This window comes from Epinephelus moara, chromosome 14, assembly GCF_006386435.1.
Source record: "Epinephelus moara isolate mb chromosome 14, YSFRI_EMoa_1.0, whole genome shotgun sequence".
Classification (NCBI taxonomy): Eukaryota; Metazoa; Chordata; class Actinopteri; order Perciformes; family Serranidae; genus Epinephelus; species Epinephelus moara.
In genome coordinates, this window is record NC_065519.1 from 12,404,135 (window position 1) to 12,426,160 (window position 22,026).

At 42.7% G+C, this 22,026-nt stretch overlaps 1 protein-coding gene across 2 annotated transcripts in view; it reads right to left on the reverse strand.

Annotated features, from left to right (window-relative positions):
• Positions 1 to 7,426, reverse strand: part of fndc3ba (fibronectin type III domain containing 3Ba) — a 149,505-nt gene extending 142,079 nt beyond the window's left edge. For both annotated transcript variants that reach the window (XM_050061076.1, XM_050061075.1), the window contains exon 1: positions 7,315 to 7,426. The gene's annotated coding sequence lies outside the window, so the exon portion shown is untranslated. The remainder of the gene's footprint in view (positions 1 to 7,314) is intronic.
• Positions 7,427 to 22,026: the final 14,600 nt, after the last annotated feature.

Below are 22,026 nucleotides of genomic sequence, written 5' to 3' on the forward strand. Positions count from 1 at the left end.
CCCTTTTTACAGCACAAATGCTATGCAGATGTTGATCAATATTTTAAAACCGATATCGCAACAGCCTCCAAATTAGTGCTGAAATCGTTGAGGTTTGGGCTGTTGGTTGGACGGAAGAAGACGTTTGTTAAGTCAGTGACTCGCTGAGTTGCAAATAATGTCGCTGTTCACTTAAAATTGTATTATGCCCTCAAGACTGTTAATATTTTGTTTGCGAAATGTCTGAGATATCTGAGAGCTGAGAGGAGAGGAGAGGAGAGGAGAGGAAAGGAGAGGAGAGGAGAGGAGAGGGCAATGGGATAAGGAGAGCGGGGAGGGGAGAGGGGAGAGCAGGGAAGTTGAAAGGCTTCTTTTATCTTCTTCTAAATCAACTGTCAACAATGCAGGAAATTATCAAGGGAGACAAAAAAAAGTGGAGACGGGGGCTCTGGAGAATGAGCAAGGGAGGGAAGGAGGGAGGGAGGGAGGGAGGCAGAAAGAAAGAAAGAGAGGAGGAGGAGGAGGAGGGTAAACATTACAGCTCTGTGCCAAGCAAACATGAGATGCTGGGATACTTCAACAAAAAGCCACCGTTCATATGGGAGAGGAGGAGACGGCGAGGAAGAGAGGGAGAGGGCGTGCAGGAGAGCGAACGCTAGGAAGGGACGCAGAAAAAGCTGGGAAATGGAAAGTGAAAGCATCACGAAGCAGATAAGCAGCAGCTGCCGTGAGACATGAACACAAAGTTTGTTTCTGTTTTGACTTTCTTACATGGTACTGTATGTGTTTGCATGGTATAGTGTGTTGCCTGCAGGTTTAGTCTGACCCAAATGTAACCTCAAAGTAAAACAGGAAGTTACCTAAACAGCCTATGCAATACACTTTGATCACTCACACACATTGAAATGACAAAGCACCAGCCAAAGCTGCATAAGGACACTCAACAACATCAGACAGCGGTGCCAACTCCTTCTAGGAGAGTCTGTCCAATCCACTTAAAGTCAGTCCTGTTCACAATATGACATCACTATGACGAATCGCCATTCACTGATAAATACAAACAGTAGGAGCACTGTGCCTGCTCCACCACGGGGAGAACACCCATGTGCTTTACTGTGCTTTTACATCATCGGGACAGGAGACTTACAGAGGGGACGAGAGGAAGCTGAACCTCCCCTCCAGGTTTCGACCCCTTGACCTCACCGAACGGGAACGCCTCCGCACGTCCAAACACACCAATAAGTTAAACCTCCTATTACAGGTAAGGAAGCAGGAAGCAGCTTGACCAAACCACACCTCTGCTACAGTAACAGTGAACGCTGCCGTCTGGGAAACACACCTGTTGCACTGGACAAACAGCTGGTACGACTGATAGCAGACTTAACGCAAACTGCAGATGTAGTTTAGCACTGTAGATAGAAGAGGCGTTAATGGGAGGAAACATTATATTCCAGATATGGGCAGCTTATCAGGGCAAACAGGACCATTTAAACACTCATTATCAGTGTATATAAAAGGCAATTATGGAAGATTACTTGCACTCATAGCAGTAAAAGGTGGATAAAGTTATATTTGCATAGGCTGAGCATGTTGTTTTTCCTGATTTGCTAAAGCTAGCAGGGTAAATGCATGTTTCATTAGCTGGATCACCACCGTCCTGCACTGAGCCAGGATGTGACTTACAATTATTTTCATTATTGTTCAATCTGATGATTTATTTTTGTGATTCAGTGATGACTTGTTTGAGGTATGAAATGCCCAAAAATAGCCGCCCAAGGTGACGCCAAGTGACGTCCACAATACAAGGATATTTGGTTTAATGGTTTAAATATAATAAGGTGAATATGATAAGTGAAAGGTGTATGTAGGCTATGAAGCTTTATGTTTATTTATTTTTTTTAAAATCTTATTATTATTTTTGTTGCATTTTTGTGTCTTTTTTTTTTTTTTTTTGCAATTTTTTTTTTTTTTTAACAGATGCTCAAATTACAGTGCAGGAGCAATTCCAAAAATGTGTCAGGTTTCCATTTGTGCATTTAGAATTTTTTTTTTTTTTTTTTTTTTAAATAATAATAACATAAAATTCAAAAAAAAAATTTTATTAAATATAAGGATAGTATTCCTTTATATATACAGAGAGAATGTACTTAAACTAAACCTAAGGACATTTTGACATTCAAAAATATATTAATAAATTCACAAATGGATGAGAAATGATCAAAGTTGGGAAAGAAAAGTAAGAAGTTGTTCAGCATTCTTGTACGGTTCTCCATTTTTTTGTCATTTGTATGAACATGACAGACTATATAACGTAATCGACATTAAAGTTTAAGTTAGGGTCGGTCCAGGAAGAGTCACATCAAACTCAAAAAGCTGAGAAAAGCAGCAAATCCTTAAATATGTGAAGCTGGAGCAAGTTGATGCTTGGTATTGTTGCTTGAAAATAAATTTAACGATTAACTGATTAGCCAAATAGCTAATAATCAGAGTCGTTCAACTCATTTTTTCAGCTCTAATACTGACCAAAGTGAGATGATCCCATCCCCAAAGTGAATTCTGAGTGCTAGAAAATGACAGATTAATGGCATACAGCTTTGTTTGTCCCCAAAAAATCAGTACAGTATATTTCAATGCACAGCAGTGGCTATAACCTGCACTCAGACAACAGAATGGTACAGTTTAACTCCTGGAAAAGCAACATAACCAGCAACAAATGGCGATGAAGCTCTCTTCTTCTTGTTCTTCGCCCTTCTTTCACACGCTCACACACACTTTCCAGAGCTGCATTGTCTTGTCTGTGTAACTCTATAGCTTCCCCTGCTTCTGTTCCTGATACACAAGCACTGCTCAGTAACACTACCCATCGGATACAATGTTCTAGGTTACCAGTCAGACACACACACGCACACGCACACAATGGCCAGCATCATCCTGCCCCTTCACTGACCCCATTTCAACCAGGCGTACCTGAAGGTTTTACTGGGCCAACAGCGAACCGCGAGCCGCTGCGGGTAGAAAGCGGAGAACCCAGATTATGCCCTGAGGTCAGACGGAGACGGATGCTCTTGGCATCACGAGTCCTCATGAAACATGGGAACAACTTCCTCATCGCGCTTAGAATAACCTGTCTCAGAATATTAACAGGCGAAACACAAGCAGTCCATCAAACCTGGGTCACTATATGTCAGCGTGAGTGTTTATTTTCACCTGCCGCAGGAGAAATCGGGAAAGTGTAGCTTGTAACTGTCTGTTAAAGAAAGCATATACTTTGAATTCTTCCCCCTGTCCTGGCTGCAGCGCTCAAAGGAATAAAACAAACTGATGAAGTGGGATCAAACATAGCAGCTGTAAAGTCACATTTAACCCATGTGTAGGTGATGATGCACCGTCACACACAGCGACACAGCTGAGTGGGTTGTACCTGCGCAGCAAATGGTTACAGAACACAGGTCATTAACTTATATAAAGTGTTATTCAACCCTTTGCCTGTTCATGTGAAAGACAGAGAAAGGCCGAAGCAACAATGGCTACCCTCCTTCAACCTGACTCCTGTCTAAACACCGTTCTCTCTGTTCAGTTATATAATTGCAGTGTATTCCAGTTTTTTGTTTTAAAAACACACACACACACACACAAGAGAAAAAGGGGATTTTACAAGTGGCAGGCTAAAAACTGGGGGAGGAAATTCACTTGCATGCAATTGCATCAGTTTGAGTGCAAATCCCTGCTTGCATTATGCTGCAGTGTACATCCTCCAGCACCACATTCCTGGCTCTCCACACAGCCAACTCAAGTCAAACATACAGCAGAAAAACATATTAAAAAAAAACTCAAATAAGCTGTCATTAGAAATTCTGAGATAAAAAACTTTTTCATTGACTTTGCTATGAGCACAAGAACAGCATCACAAGGCTTTATAACTTCTCACATGCCGGCCTGAGAGCTGTGTTTACATTCTTATTGTGTATAAATGTCGAAGCCAAAGAGGTTTAACTTTCAGTGCACACTGATACAGACCTCATTCAGCTGCAATTAAGAGGGATATGGGCGTCACACTTAGCCCATGAAAACATACTTTTTCCTTTGACAATATGGATTGCTCGTATCCTTTGTGATCAGCCTAGCACCTGGAACTTAAAGGTCCCATATGATGCTAATCTTCAGGTTCATACTTGTACTTGGGGTTTCTACTAGAACATGCTTACATGCTTTAATTTCCAAAAAACACATTATTTTTCTCACACTATCTGCCTGAATACACCTGTAGTCACCCTCCGTCTGAAACACTGCGCCTGTCACTTTAAGACACCCGCCCAAAGAAGCCATGTCTGCTTTGATTGATCAGCATTTCTAAGTCTTCCACATATGTGCTCTCTGAGTCTTTGCACCATCACTGTAGGTGGGGAATGACTGTAACAGCACTGTATCTGCATTTGATATCTTTACATAGTAGAGTTGTGACATCACAACTTCAAGGAAGTCCTGATGGCTCATTTAAAGGCACAGTTTCTGAAGGCTTGTATGCATGTATGTATGCATTCCTCTATGGAAGTAGCGTTTTGATACTTTCTCAGTAATTTCTAAGAGCATCTATACCTGGAAGGCATGGAAATCTGACTTCTTCAATATGGGTCCTTTAAGGCTACACGGGTCATGGATGTACAAAGCGAACTGGATCCAGCATTGGAGGCGGGACCCTGTTAATTCCACTGCTTTAGCACTCCGCTAACCTGTGTGGGGATAAAATGATTCAATCTCGCGACTCTTCTCTACTTCCCAAATGTTATCAGACCAGATGGATCAAACTCTGATAGTGAAACTAGTCATTCTGCGGGGGTTAAGACACTCAAAAAAATGTATCCACTGATTTACAGACATCTCTTCCACAATGTAAACCTATGGGAAAAAGTCCTTTTTAGATCCCAGGGCATCACATGACGAACTCAGAAGTTGTAATTCAACTGTTTGGCCACTATAAAACTTGCCTCCAATGCCCGGCTCACTTCCTGGGGGCCTGACGTGGGCTCTAAGAGCAACACCAATTTGCCCCCAGAGATCCTTCATTTCCATTACCTGTGCCACTGGATCAAAAACAAAATCCAACAGTTCCTTTAGCATTTGTTTCACATGTAGCACACTGTAGCTGCAGGCCTTGATAAACAACCTCGACTGAAGCCAAAGAAACAAAAAGAAACATCCCGGGGCTGCGACGCAGAGCTTCCCCTAATCTGAAATCCTATTTTACTTAAGTAACTAAAGGGAGTATTTCAACATATATGGGGGACGCATATTTTTTTCCGCGTTGAAGAGATTTCCTAACCCACTGTGAGGGTCCAAGGATATTGGGCTTTATAAATGAAATTGAATTCTAATGCATTTTCTGCATCATTTTATGGTGTAGATGTGTTTCATTATGTTTGTAAAATAAAAGTTCTTTGCTACTTTCATGTTCTTAACACTGAAGGGGACGTGGCCCCTGCGTCGCCCCTGAAATCTACACCTTTGAAGACACTGTTGATATCTGTGTTGGGGCCTGATTTAACAAATAAGACGTTTTTATTTAATGTAGGAAACATCTCGAAACTTACATTTGAGGAATGCTTTCAAGATATTTAAAAAAAAAAAAAAAAGATGTCACATGGCTAGTCTCCATCTTTACCTCCTGTCCATACCTTATTAGGCTCATGGTCCGTAGCCTAAAACTTTTGATGCTGAGAGTTTTTGATGCCTCCGACTTGTGGAAGCAAAATAAATTGCCCATTCATGCACCACAAGGAGAATTCCTTTGCTCTCACCTAAAACCTAAACACACCTTTTCAGCGGGGAGCCAATCATTTCGCCCCCCCCCCTTAAAGTCGGATATCAGTTTTTCACAGAAAAAAAAAAAATACATGGCCACATCAGCCTTTCACTAAAGGAATGTCATCTGACGTCATGTATTTGGGATCGGATTTCTCCCTCTCCTCTTTTTCTCTCTCCCCCTGAAAAGTGTGTGTGTGTGTGTGTGTGTGTGTGTGTGTGTGTGTGTGTTAGGTTATTTTTTCCTCTAGCCTATATTCTCCAACGTGCCCACTGGATCCAGAGCCCACAGCAGCAGGGGGACATACCCCCCCCCCCCCCCCCCCCCCCCCCCCCCCCCGNCCCCCCCCCCCCCCCCTCCACCACTGATCATGACAGCATGACAATTACCAACTCACTCCTGTTATTATATGTAGGCTATGTATTTAAAAATCCGCACCTCAAGTCATCTTTATGCATCTTAAATTTTCCGACCTACAGCTGCCACATGTGTGCTCTCCTCTCCCACTGATGACTTTCAGTGCTCCTTGTGTGCAGGCATACGTGGAAGTGCTGATAATAATCGATCGTCTCAAGCAGCAGGAGACCAATGTTTGATTTCCACGTCTGCATCAGAGAGGCTGAGAGAGAGAGATTTGTCTTCCCTGCACAAACAGACAGACACGTAGTCGTTTCTGAGAGGGAGAGGGAGAAGAGGGAGAGGGAGAGACTGGCTGGAAGGAATGCTAGGATATGCTGGAGTTGGGATTTTTTTTTTTTTTTCCTCCTTCTCCAAAGCCTTTTTTCCTGCATTCTGCAACCGCACACAAACTCCATGGAAAGTGGCTCCAACGCAGCCTCTTTAACATCTCCAAACTCTTATCCAACGCATTACAACCCCCCTATAGAGTCAATTCAATGATTTCGCAACCCCCCTCTCTGTCAAATCTGACTGCCTCAGCATCTTCCATTCCAACTTATTTTCCAGCTATAAAAAAAAGTCTCCATTTCCTGATTTTTGCGCAGCCACAACAAAAACCCGAGCATTGCCTGAGTGCACATAACGGCGCAACAACTGCGATGTGTTGCACAAATAAAGCCAAAGAGTGGAGGATTTGTCCTGTTGCGCACTCACTCCATCTCAAGTCCTCGGAGACAAAAACACATTCTTTCGTGAAAGCGGAGAAATCGGGACCACAAAGCGCAAAGACTCCCAAATACGCACGACACACTCACTCGAGAACTAACACGATCATCCCCGCTGCTTGGCTTTTACATTGTTTCAGGATAAACTGGATTCTTTTTGTTAATGGCCACAAAAGTTTCGCTCCACAGCAGCAGCAGCAGCAGCAGAGGAGCAGTTTTCCTTTTTCCTTTGCGCTGGCCAAGTGGCCCAGACTGCCGGCGTCAGCGCTCAGCTCTCCAAACTCACACACACTCACAGACACGCACTTCGAAAAACTTTTTCAACATCGACTCCATCGGCCTCCGCTCCCCGTTCATCGCGGGGTTGTTTTCGGTACCGTGAAAGAAGTGTAACAAAAAGAGGAGACTCACCTCGCTGCAATAAAATAATCTTCAAACAGACGGGGCTGCGTGTTTTTTTATTCCCAGGGTCGGGTCTTGCCTGTCTGCTGGCGCGGCGCGACGCGTACTGGGAGACTCCGCCATGTCAATCAAAACGCGACGCACATGTAGGTCAGAGCCCGCCTCCTTTTTACCGTAATGCACTGCGCACCGGGAAAAGCCAAAACAGAGCAGAGCTGCTGCTTCACCTTTGTGACAGAGGCAATCAGCGGGCTTGTCCTGTCAGGAGGAGACGGTGTGTCACAGGGAATAAAAAATAAGTCACCCTCGGTCAGTCCTCAACTATTTATGACACAGCTTTTATATTATTATCATTATTATTAATTATCAGAAACATTTCCTGTGCTTCCACTTTACCAACATTACATTATATCATAGGTTAATACTCACTGTAAGATATCATCAATATAAATATAAATATAAGCATTGTTGTATGCACTGTATATACTGTACTGTCATATTTACACACCTCTTGTAGCCTCTATAAAGCAACCATGAATCATCCCATATACATGCCTGCAAATAGTGCTGGCTCCAAGTTGCACTACTGTATCATTGATTACATGAAACTGATTGTTGTTTTATATTGTTATTGTTCTATATTAAATTGATAAATCTAAGGTCATCATAAAGAATGTGGTGATGGAGACATGTGCCATTTTTGTATTATATGTTGTATTTGTTGCATTTTAAATGTGTTTGGATTAGCTGCAGGAAACTCAAGCAAGTCCAGTTGCCTATGATATAGCACTTGTGATTCGTCACCAACAGATTGGTTGCTGCCTTGCCCAGATGTCTCTTGTAAGAGATATATATATATATTGTGATATGAGAACACATATCATCTTAAATTTTTTTGATATAGTAATATTGGAAGTGTTGTCTTTTCCTGGTTTGCATTACAGCAAATTATTGTGATTTTCTGGACTTAACAGAGTCTTCTAACTGTTGCATTATTTCCCTTTACCCACTATATATGTATACATATATATATGTATACATAGATACACCACCTCTACACTCTGGACAGAGACCTCAAATGTTGTACCTGGAATCTGCTGGAGCCACTTTCCAGTTTGGAGGTCACAGCCCCCAGTGCTCCAATATATATAACACAATGTCTGGTTGGCAGGGATCGGCAGTATTTCTATGACTTGTATTTAAAATACATATTTCAATTACATTTGAGTATTTTGTAATTTGTATTTGATAAGGCCGATAAACTAACAATATTTTTTACTTTTTTTTTTAAATATATTTTTATCTATATGTTTTTTTTAAACTTGGGCCATTCAATGTGCCCTTCAATGACCTAATGGTCTGTTTTACTGGACTGTGCATAACATAGGAAATTGTATGTTGTTGTGGTTGATGCTTGGGATAAGTATGCTACAAATGAAATGCCTCACGTCTGCGACCAAATTTGCTACTATCACGCCATTTATAGATGAATCATGGTAGTTCTTTCTGGCATAGTTACTTGTGGTCTCTAATTGCAGCATGTCAATTTTGAGCATTTTTGGTCAAGGACTTTTTGAGTTATTCACAAAAAGATTTGAATCGTTTAGTATAGCGCCACCTATGGACGAATTGTGGGCATTCTTTCTGGTATAGTTACTCATGGTTTCTAGTTGCAGTATGCAAATTTTGAGCCTTTTTGGTCAAGGACTTTTTGAGTTATTCACGAAAAGCTTTGTGGACCGACCGACCAACAGAGTGACCTATAGAGCTGCGGGTCGCTGCTAAAAAGAAAAAGACAAAAGTATTTTCTGTATTTGAAAATACAAAATACATGTATTTTATTTTGATACATTTTCTGGCACCAGTATTTTGAATTTTATTTTGATACATTTATTTGAAGGGTATTTTATATTTTGTATCAAAATACATTTTGATGTATTTTTGCCCATCTCTGCTGGTTGGGTAGCCATCATCTGTTTGTCAGTCTGGATCTAGAAGTCCCACAGGATCTTAGCGTGGTCATTACAACCAACTTAGGAGGTGTCTTCCGCTCTGACCTTGGGACTTAAAGCCCATACTCAGTGCAGATGTTCCTGTACACTATGCCGGCTGCTTGGTTATGGCGTTCCATGTACACCTTGTCCTGGTGAGGTAGACCCCTGCTTTTGTATATAGTCGTTAAATTATAATGATTATAATTTAGCCATCAGAATAAAACCTTAATAATTATTATATGAGAAATGTTCTGTGACCATGTCATTTGATGGCCTCTTATCAGGTATGTTATGAGGATGCAAAGAAACATCTATTTGACACCTCAACCATCACTTTCAGCCTTGACCAATTGCTGTTATGTTACTGTGTCCTAAACACATTCTCTCCTGAAGGGTTATGTCAGCCCCAAAAAGGTGGTTGAACCCTTCTGCAAACAACAGCAGCTGAATCCAGTTTACGCTGGTTTCCGTTTGTCTTTTATGACCCAGAACATCTTCGTATCAGAACCTACATCAGCAAATGACCTGCAGTGACCTGTGTCACCCTGCTCCCACTGATCTCTCACGTTTTATCACGACCACAGGAAAAAATCAATAAATGTCACTGCTGCAGAAGAAGAACTTTATTATGATAAACAATAGTTTCCTACAGACAGACTTTAAGAGGTTTGAGGGTAAGTGGGTGAGATCTGTGTCCAAGTGTCTCCAAAACAACTTAAACAACAGGACAAAGTCCCTCTGGTGGCTGCACTGAAGCCTGGCATTACTCAGCTGACAGGTCCAAGGGTTACAGGTCCGAGGGACTGGTGCTTAAGACAGACCAACAGGCTTCACATGTACTGTACAGGGTAAACTATACTCTGACCTGTAACTGTACAGTATGGAGCTTCCTTTCCTTTCCTGAATGCATTACAACACAGCCACATGTACACACAGAGCAGCTTTATCTTTGCAGATGATTCTTTGAGCGTGTCGGTGCCTGAAATTAGACATTAACATCATCAAGTACATGTCAGGATCAGAGCATTGAACCTGCCAAGTGTCTCGGTGCCAAACGCATCATTTAAATAGTTTCATCATAAACCCACATATTGGCTTTTGATGAAAGCACCAGCTACTATTAATAAATGATTTCCAGGGAATTTTAAAAGTTAAATTGGTGTAAAATTACAGAACAGATCATTTAGAGATGGTCAGTATCAAGGATATTTGAAGATTTTGACTGAGAAGTGAATTTAATTTAGCAGAAAACAGCAGCAAAATGAAACACTGCTCAATAACGCCCTCATTAGACTCACTGACAGCCAGTCCCAGAGGGGAATTTGCTCAAATTTGGATATCAGACTGAAACAGTTGAAGAGTTCTTCAGCAGACAAACGTTGTTTTATTTCTACATTATCATAACTGCGAGCTACGTGAAAAAAACAAGTGCTAACAACACAAAAACAAGCTGTTATATTAACAACGGGGTTTCCATCTGTTATGTACGTGTTTGTCTCCAAACAGTAATCGGCCTCTTTCTTTCTGTATTTTCAAGCAAGCAGACTCAGCCAAATACACTCATTGCCCCTGAGTTCTAGATTTCTCTCTGCTGGCAAACACACACACACACACACACACACACACACACACACACACACACACACACACACACACACACACACATTCCAGCAACTGCACTAAGAAAACAGCCACTGGTGTAATTCTAAGCCAGCAGAAAAAAATGGCCCTGGATCAGGACAGTGTGCCTGTGAGGAATTAAATTCAATTCACTTCTATTCAATAAACACTAATCATCCTCAAGGGGCAATTGATGTGGCAGGCAGAAAAACCCTTCTCACACACCAAAAGTGCAACACAGGTTATAGACAGTGGGCACACACAGACTGTGGAGCCCCCTAACTGCAGAAACTGTGATACCACTTAAACTATCTGGGCTATTTCCAAATTCCATTAGTTCAAATTTGGGTGTATACTGGGATTATATTTTCTGCTAATTTATTGGAGCATCACAAATAAATTCAACTGTTTAAATCTATCAAAACGTGTTTTTTTAATCTTAAGGACAGGGAAGTAAAATGCACCGATTATTCTGCCTCTCTTTAAAAACTTTAAAGTCCCCATATTGTTCTGTAGAGGTTCTCTACTGGCTCTTCAGCTGAGTTTAGCTTAGTAAAATTGGGGGAAAACATACAGTGAAATAGCCTACAAACAGTTTAATTCCAGAGGATAACGCATTCAAGCATTTGACCTCATGTACATGGAAATATTCCAGATTTGAAGAGGTAACATACTGTGTTTGTCAGTAAGAATGTAGTACAAGATTCTGAATCTTTTAAAGCAATATTTTATGAGAAGTAATTCATAATAATTCACATTATAAGTTAAAAAATCATTTAGAAGTATATTGACTTTCCCATGGTGTCATCTAGCATCATTCAAGGGCCCCCAGGCTTGAAAATTTAAAACAATATTATGCTATGTGGCATCTTCAATGGTTTTATATAGCACTATTTGACAAAGGTGCTGTGTAGCATCTTTTAAAAATGGGTGCTGTATAGCATCAAAACAAGTTCCCCTATGACTACGAACCAAAAAATGCCCTTAGTTTCTGTTTAGCACCATTTTTGTTTATGCAATTTAGGAGCTAAATGCTATTATGTAATAGCATTTAGCTTCAGAGCTGAGTTGTTCAACCTGTCATCAGTGTAAAGTGTCTATCAATTCATCTGTCAAGTAGCTCCCTTTGATAGGAAATGGCATTACCAAAACAATACTCCAGTATATTAATTCATTTTCCCAAACCGCTTATCCTGTTGGGGGTCACGAGTTGGCTGGAGCCTATCCCAGCTGACATTGGGCGAGAGGCGGGGTACACCCTGGACAGGTCACCAGACTATCACAGGGCTGACACATAGAGACAGACAACCATTCACACTCACATTCACACCTACGGACAATTTAGAGTCACCAGTTAACCTGCATGTCTTTGGACTGTGGGAGGAAGCTGGAGTACCTGTTCGTAGCTGTTCTATTGTTTACATTCATACTTACATGAAGTGTTGAGTCCAGTCGAATGTTGAAAAAGCCTTTAAACACTCTTCAAATGTTGCAAACACAAGCAAAAAAAACAATTAATAAAGCTTTGCGTTACTTCATGCAGGACACAGAAGTCATATACCCAAGCTGTAACCAGCTGACAGCCAGCTGATTGGATCATTGCTTCTAATCAGTCACACACCAATCACAGCCCACTCTCACAACAAAGCAGTCCATTTAAATATGGCCACCTACTCACTGATACCTGCCACACTAATGCTACTTCAAACTGCTGCTGCTGCTGCTGCTGCTGCTGGCAAAGCTTTGCCTCCACCCCAGCCTCCACCTTTGTAACTCAGAGTTCTAACATGGCTTAAAGGTTAAAAGCGCATTTTATGTCTTGCTATGGGCCACTCTTGAACACCCTGGGGGGTTTTCTGCATCGCACTCCCTGCATTGGTTAGACATTAGGTCCGTTTCCACTGAAGAAGTTCCTGGTACTATTTGGGGGGCAGGAACTACTACAGGAACGTCCTCTCGCTCGGCCCTCTCAACCGCTGTGTCTCTACTGAGAGAGCGGAGTAGGAGGAAGGTTCCTGTAAAGTTACCGGGCTCTGTATGTGACGTAATCGTTGCGCGACCATTTTGATGGGGCGACGCGGCAAAGAAACAAACAAAGAAGAAGAAGCAAAAGTACGAAGCAGAAGTAAGAAGAAGAAAGTAGACATAAGAAAGACGATTGTCAACATGGAAGGAGCTGAGGTGGTTGCTGGGTTTCTGGTGTGTCTCTTTGTTTACATGGCAATGGAAGCTATGAACGAGAGCCTGCTGAGTTTTGTCGCTTTCTGTTGACATCACATCCCGTCTTGAGTATATCCAATCAGCACCAAGTAATCCCCAAGCCCCACCCAGGAGTTTTTCGGGGCCGTTCTGAGTACCTACTCCGAGGCAGGGACTTGTTTAGCCCCTGTAAAAGTTCCGGAACTCTGTCCTCTGACAGGGGGTGGTTCCTGCAGTGGAGACACGCACCAACGGCCTCGGCCCCGTAAAATTACCCCGAAGTTCCTGCGGTGGAAACGGGCCTATTGCTGCTTGTCTGATTCAGGGAGCATCTTAAGAGTGGAACCATCAGCGCCAAGTCTAGCTGTATTTCCATTTCTTGCAATAAAAAGTTAAATCTATGATGAGAGTGTTCCTGACTGAAATGATCTTAACTCCGTTCTTGTCCATTTTAGGGCCAGAATGCTTGTATTATAAACTAAGGGGTGAATATTTATATGTAGACGAAGTGTTACCATGGGAATCTGTGACAGAAAATATTCAGAAATACCTCGTATTTTTGACGTTGTTGCATTTATTCCATGATTTTGGCCTCATGCCTTCACAGATTAGAAGAAGTAGTCAGGACAGGGACTACCTTGTTTATAGCTACTTTTAGCAATTAATCTTTACAATCAAATCAAATCAAATCAGAATAAAGCTGTGTGCAAGCCATCAAGAAGATCGACAAAGTGGTATGCACGACATAATATTTACAGTTGATGAAACAATCTCGTCTCGTGGTCCATGTAGTATGGTAGCTGTCCTGGAGCTTTAAGTCATATCACATGATCTTCATTTCCCCACTTATCATGGAAAATGGATGTTCAAATTTTCATTTTTTCCTGATGACATTAAAGACCTCTTGTCCCATGTGATTCAAAGTCTGAATAATATTTGTAATATTTTATGCAGGTCACTAATGAGGCAAATCTGTGTTATCCCTCATTGATCTCTTCTATTAAATCTGTATTAATCACGAAGCTAAAGATGCAGATAAAGAGAAGCAGATGAGTTAGGGAAGGGCTTAGACATTTTTTAAACAAGTGAGAAAGGAATTCTTGTGCAACAGCGGCTGTAACTCAATATCAGGGAGATGTTCCCACGATTTCACACAGTGGAACACAGTGCTACATTTGGGAGTCGTGTACCGTCGCTGTGTGAAAACCTGTTGATTAGAGTAAACGTGTTAACAAAGCCAAAGCGGGGCAACCTTGAGTGACGTGCTGGACCTTTACAGACAGCCAGTCACATTAGATTAGATCTGTGGAGAAGAGTGGACGAGGAAAGACTGGAGGGAGCAGATCTTGGAACAGCGAGCGCAGCTATTTCCCCTGTATGTCAGGGCCAGGCCTCCACAACCACCAGATGTTTACCACCAACCCAGCTGCTTTCTCTCTCTCCCCGTCTTTCTCCCCGTCTCTCCCTCTTAGATTTTTTCTCTCTGAGGCTCTTTAAAGCAAGCCCTCCCTGTAATCATGCACACTCAGTTCACCAGAGGTCTTTGAAGTAAGTGGAATGTGTCCAGCCATATGATAGTACGTACTGTATATTCTTATAGCACAGAGAAAGCACAGCGGAGAAAGAGATTGTTGGATTGCAGCCAGGTCTTCGGTGTGGTTTTCTAGATGTTAATTATTGCCTTCGCTCAGCTTTTACATGCGTGTGTGTGTGTGTGTGTGTATGTGTTTATGCATGCATTTATGCGTGTATGTTGTGTCTACATGAGTGTGCATATGTTGGATGAAATGCGAGGCCGAGACACCAGGTGACAGATGATAATGGGCGTCTGGCAGCAGAGAGGATGAAACATGATGGTGTGTGTGTGTGTGTGTGTGTGTGTGTGTGTGTGTGTGTGTGTGTGTGTGTGTGTTTGTGTGTGTGAGGTACTTCCTCCGCTAGATGTGAGGATGGAATTTGGCTCATCATGAGTTCAAAGGAGTCAACCCAAAGCTCTGCACACCAACAAGAGCAGGCATGCCTCTCTTCTCTCTCCGTGTGTGTGTGTGTGTGTGTGTGTGTGTGTGTGTCTTTGTCTCTTTGTTAACCTCTCTCTACCTCTCACCCCCTTATTCTCTCTTTCTTTTTTTTTTAGAGTTCTGCAATGCAGCTGGCTGGACCATCAAACGCTCGCTTCAGTTATTTCTTTGGTGTGTGTGTGTTTGTATGTGCATGCCCTGAATGGTGCATGTCACTGGGAGAGATGTGTGTGTACATGTGTCTGGAAAAAGACAGGGAAAGAAGGTGGATGTGATTTTGGAGGCGAGCAGCACTAAAGTTTCATCATCTCCTTTACTCAGCTTTACATGATGTTACACCACATCATTTTGTATTACTATTTAAATGACAAATGTTTATGTTTATTTTATTTAGAAAGGGACATTGCACTTTAATTAACATGATCACTTAAGTCACCTAAATGTGCCAGATTTAGCCATGCAGGCTAATTTTCATCTGCAGTCCCTGGCAGGTTGATGGCATATGTCCATCTATATATCCATTTTCATCCACTCATCTGGGGCGGGGTCATGGGGGCAGCAGGCCAAGCAAAGCACCCCAAATGCCCCTCTCCCCAGCAATGCTTTCTAGCTCCTCCTGGGGGGACCTAAGGCGTTCCCAAGCCAGATGTAATCCCTCCAGCGTGTTCTGGGTCTGCCCCAAGGCCTCCTACCAGTGGGACGTGCCTGGAACACCCCTAATGGGAGGCGCCAAGGAGGCATCCTGATCAGATGCCCGAACCACCTCAATTGACCCCTTTCGATGTGAAGGAGCAGCAGCTCTGCTCCGAGCTCCCTCCTGATGTTCGAACTCCTTACCCTATCTTTAAGGCTGAGGTGAGGGTTGGGACGTAGATGGACCAGTAAATTGAAAGCTTTGCCGTCCGGCTCAGCTCTCTCTTCACCACGACGGTTCGGCGCAGTGCCCACATCAGTACAGAACCCGCACTGATCCATCTCATGCTCCATTCTACCCTCACTCATTAACAGGACCCCAAGATACTTGAACTCCCTCGGTTGAGGCAGTAACTCTCTCCAACCCAGAGGGGGCAATCCACCAGTTTCCGGGCAGAGAACCATGGCCTCAGATTTGAAGGTCCTCCGAGAATCACCACCTTAACATGGTGGAGGGGTTTGCGTGTCCCTGTGAACCTGGGAGCTGTGTTGTCCAGGGCTAATAGTCTCCCAAGGCAAAGTGGTCCCAGGGAAGGGGCCAGACCACGAGCAATTCAAGAAGACCTTGATGAAACCTTGAGCACCTCGCCGGTATGGGGTATGGGTACCAGAAGAACCCCACCCTCTAAAGCAGCAGAGTGTACTCTGGGCATTTTAAGACATATCATCACAATGTTTCTTTTACTAAACCTAACCTTTGTAACTTTGCATTAAGTATTGTGATGGGCAAGGCCACACAAAGTAAAAGCCAGAAGTGTTACCGTGCTGGTGGGAGGTCTCTTCCTGGCGAAGCAAGAGGCGTGTCCAAGAGCAGAGAGCTGCTAAATCCTGTGGCCAGCTCATCAGGCAAAACCATCTACTTCCATGTCAGAGGGGGGATTTGGGTTTAGTTCATTTTTTCCTTGGTATAAGTTATACTTAAATGTCCATTTTGTTTTTTCCCTTTTTGTGTTCGATGGTTTGGCCAAGCTGTTTTATATGTTCCCTCATGGTTCATGTTGTTAGGTCAGTTTGCTCGTTTAACACCTTGTTTTATTGCCGTTATTTTGAGTATAGTTCTATTTTGTTGACCTCTTTTATAGGCCTAGTAATGAAGTTCTTGGTTTGTATTGTTTTTGCATCTTTTGGGTAAATAAAAACCCTATTTTTTCCAGCTAACCCCTGTTTTCCTCATTGCCTTTCTGCTTGGTCCCTGACAGTATATAACATCATTCATAGGCGCTAATTTGTTAGATATCATGCTCTGTTTTACGTGCATTTTCATAAGATATCATATAAATATATGGTGGATAAAAGACCCAAGTATACTGAGATGAAGCAGAAACAAAGAGAATGCAACAATTTTCACCACTAATGTTTCATTTCAAATATATGTCAATAGAATAAATGATCAAAAAATGCTATTACAACCATCTACATCCAAGCTAGCAGTGATGCTGCAAGCTTAACGCTGACATCATAAGGCTAACATGCTCACAATGAAAATGCTAATATGCTGATGTTTAGAGGGAAATGTTTACCATACTCAGCGTCTTTGTACGGGTCCATGTCATTGGTCCGACAGCCCATTGGTCCGACATCCCATTAGTCCGACGGTCCGCGGTGCTGAATGGCTCCCAGCGGGTGTATTTCTGCCTTGATGGTGCGCCGCGACTGGCTTTGGGTCAGCTGGGAAAGGCTTGAGGCGAAGCAGGCTCACGGCTTATGTGTTTGCCACTTTCTTTTTCATTTTAACCCACACCATGATCTTTTCCTGACCCTAACCAAGTGGTTTTTGTGCCTAAACCTAACCAGACCTTAACCACAGGGCATCATGATGATTTTGGAACGGACTTCGGACCAATGGGTTTAATATGGTCGGAACAATGGGCTGTCGGACCAATGGGCTGTCAGACCAATGGGCAGTTCCCCTTTGTTCAGCATGTTAGCATTGCTAACATTTGCTTGTTTCTTTTAATCTTTAAGCCTATTGGCCTGCATGTTGGCATTGTACCTTTCTGCAAAACATGGATATGTTACATTTGTACATTTCATATGTCATATATTAAAGTTTCTAAAGTGACATAGTATATAAGCTGACTTTGTCATCGGGAAGTGGATGGGACGGTGGATAGCATCGGCAGCATTTCCAGCCATGACTGTGGCAGCCAAATTGGGTGTATTTTAGCTAGACCTAGTTGCATTTTCAGCTGTGATTGTGGCACCAAAACTGGGTAGTTTAAGCCAAAAAATGTTCTTTTCCGAACCATAACCATTGCGCCTGAACATAACTACCCTTGAAACACAGTGCTGTTAAAAGGTAAAAAAAAGTTTTGACAGTTGCACTACATAATGACGCATAAATGTTAGATATCTGTGGTTTGCAGAAACACACAATACCAACGTTTATTCTGGTGAGCGGGTCGGATATTTGGCATCTTATCTGGTGTATCTAGTATCTCTGGTATGTCTGGAACAAGCGGGAGACCTCATTCAAAATCTTTCCATCTCATCTCTCTGTCTCCCTTTGATAAGATGAATTGCTTCCAGTTGCTTCCTCTGCCCACTCTTTTCAGGACTTTTCCAGGCAGCTTTATCCAAAGCTCATGTTCCTGGTATCACTGGTATGTCTGGAACAGGCACGACACTCCGCCTGATTCAAGAGCCTTCAGTGCCCAAACACATCTCTCTGTCGCCTTCTTTCTCTCTTTAATAAGATGAATTGGTTCCAGTTGCTTCCTCGCTCTTTTCAGGGGGTTTTTCCCCAGTCAGCTTTATCTAAAGCTCCGTTTTCTGGGGAGATCCTGTGTTTGTTCCAGCTCTGCCACTCATGTCATGTGTTCCTACTTACAGAACACCTTCCAGTCATGACATCACAGGGGTTGACATCACACAGACAGGGTCACACCACCATAGGGTGGTGGGTGTTGGCAATCATGGCAGTGGAATGTCCGTGACTCAAGGAGCTGGGACTGCGATTTGGTTAGCTAAACTGCTTTGTCCCTGACATTTGTGAAAAAACAAGCAGAGTGCCATTTCAAACAATGACCAGTCAACTCTGACCTTCGATGGGAGGCAAATTGCTCATGTACAAATCACAACATGTTGGCATGCCAACTATTACACCACTCCCAGGACAATTCTTGTATTCAGAACAATAAACCCCCAACAGAAAGTCCTGCCTACATTCATCCTTGGTTTGACATGAATTACATCCACAAGAAAAGATGCAAGAGGAGTCCTACACAAACAAATTAATTTTATGTAGGAAGATGGTAAATCTACTCTGGTGGATAGAAGTGTGGGAACCAGAACATGTAATGGCTTCATCATCTAAGGCAAACTATTAAAATTTATCCATTCAAATTTCAAAAATATAGATCAGGGGTTCCCAACTGGTGGGTCACGGTCCACAAGTGGGTCGCAGGTCCATTCTGAATGGACTACGAATGACCCTGAAATGTGTCAAATTTGTAAAAAACACACTTCATTTTTAAGTACAGTGAATTTCTGGCACACAGAACATTATGAAGTGCTCTTTCCTGCTGTAGAGTGAGTGACTTAAAGGAGAAGTCCAGTATTTTGCACTTTGAGCCCCATTTCTGGGTTGTTTATGGTGAAATAGAGTGGTTAAAACCAAAATAGTGACAATTGCTCCTTTTTGGAGAATTTGGCTTTCCCCTGCTTGGCTTAACACTGCTGCCAGTGGTGTTCGTTGATGTTCTGACATAAAAATCGTAGCAAACTGCGGTTTCCATGATGATTTATTTGACATTTTGTGTAATCCATTGGTTTTCAATAGGAAGCCTCATTGTCCGTTGGTAGTAATCCGCCACTGGAAACAGAAAGGGGGTTGTTTACGACAAGGTTGTAGTCATTGTAGTCTTTTAGCTCAGCGAAAGTGCCGTCTCGACAGTGCTGTGTGCGCTCCTGGAGGAAGAACGAGAACGAACGAAAAAGTTTTGTAATAAGTTTAAATAACTGAACAATGGATTACTCGCTTGCAAACAACCTTCACAGTACGATGCATTTGAACACAACGCCAACCTTCTTCTGCTTCTTTTCTGTCTCCCATTACATTGCAATGGTTTCCTGCCGGTTGTCGACACCCACGTAAAGGAGCATTATCGCCATCAAGTGGGCTGGAGTGTATAACGCCTCAGGGTCAAACGAACAATCGCGGAAGTTTACACAGAGTTTACACAGAAGTTTTGAATAGCGAAAACACGGATGGAAACCACAGTTTGCTACGATTTTTATGTCAAAACATCAACGAACATGGCCACAGACAGCAGCATGTCGGCATGCAACCCCATTCTGTGGACGATAAATGTGGTGCAGTCTTCCCTTTGTGTCACAGATAACAAGGAAATACAGTGAGCGCTGGACGGAGCAGTGAGTGACAACAACCCCACCCACATTTAAGAGTACTGTTTGTGGTGGAAACTCTAGGGTCTAGGTACCATGTCTGAAGGGTTACTTTTGGTTACAAAGGTACCATACTGATAGTGTCTGCTGGAAACGGCTTTATGGACTGCTACTTAACAGAAACAGCAAACTAGCTAGACAACATGGCCAAGTATGACGCTGAATGTATTAAACTGTGTGACACTTGAAATAATGACTAAGCAGAAAGCTGGACCCTGGAGCTGAACCAGTTGGGAACCACTGCAGAGATGATCACAACCTTAAAGCTGGAGTGTGGAGCTTTTGTCTCCCCCTTCTGGCAGTAAGAGTAATTACACAAAAACACTGTGTGCTTTTGAAGTATGCCCACAAGTGAGTTTGCTGCATCTCACCAGTGCTGTCTTTAAGTCTTCCCATGCAAATAGTTTGACTTGAATTCGGAGTTTCTTTTTTATCTGAGCGCTCACTCCGAAAACTTTCTCTTAACACTTCTTAGAACTTCCACTAAAGCTTCTTCCCTACTCCTAGCTGCTGCGTCACCATGGTCTCTATTCATTTCCTGCCTCCTTTTATGTGGCTGTTCGACATAATATGCATCACTTCCGGTGCACCAGCACATGAAGGTTGCCACAGACACCAGACACAACCATATCAGTAATTTGCGAAATACAGAGCTTTCCCTGGCAGCAACAGGCTTAGTCATCATTGTGTGAAATTGTTTGGCAACAGCTTGGCTGTAACGGATGTTCATTTAATCACAGACAATGACTGCTAATGACTTTGGTGGCTGTCTTGTCAGGAATTGGCCTGAGGACAAAGATGACAAAGACAGAAAGGATGAGAATGATGGCACTAGTAAAGACGTCAGCGGTGCCAGATGGTACCACTTGGTCCCTGCTGGGTGTGGACACACACCAGTATGATTACTGGTAGCAAGCAGAGTGTAAAAGGGATCCAATTGTAACTGCTTCAAGGTAGAAGTAATAGCAGAGACCCAGGCAACAGTGTTGTTATGACGAGAGCAAACACAAGCAGAGATATCACCACAACCCGGACGGAGAGGGCGATAAAGGTGCTAAGAGGCAGAGTAACTCATCAGCTGGTACCAGAGTGGGTCCACTCAGAAAGTTGCACAATTTAAATGTACCAGATGATATAGACATGATATCTAAGAGTAAAGGTCCAATGACTGAATGGTTCTCAGTCAGCTTGCCTGAGAATCTCCTGACTGTGTTCTGCCATAAGAACAATCAACAATGTGCCACACTCACCAAACACTTCCTGTTTGAGTCCATGTTTGTCATGACAACAGTGACGCCAGCCGCAGTGATTCAGTGCAGAGCTGCTGACGTCATGTATGCAAGTCACAGTCCAAGCCATGTGGCTCTGAGAACCCTCAATGAGCTGAGCTGGCATCCAATCAATCCCTGCACTCGAGTAGAAAACAAACTCCTCAAAGACCTCAGTTACCTCTCTGTGTCTCAGCGTCAATATCAGAGTTTGAGGTTTCACTTAATGCTGATTAAAAATTAACATATTTTCAACAGATGTACAGAAATAGTAGAAATGCCAAAAAAATTATCCATTGTGTGAAAAGGTGAGAACCCCAGACAGGACACTCAGCAGTTCAAAAGGCTGTAAAGTACACTCTAATGAGCACCAGTGCTGACAAACACACGCACTAACCACAGTGAGTGTACAAACGGAGGGAGTGATGACGAACGTGAGTGTGTGAGAGAGAGATGTTTGTGTGTTTGAGGGGATAGGAGGAAGGTGTGTGTGGGTAATTGTAAAGAATCAAGGAGAAGGAG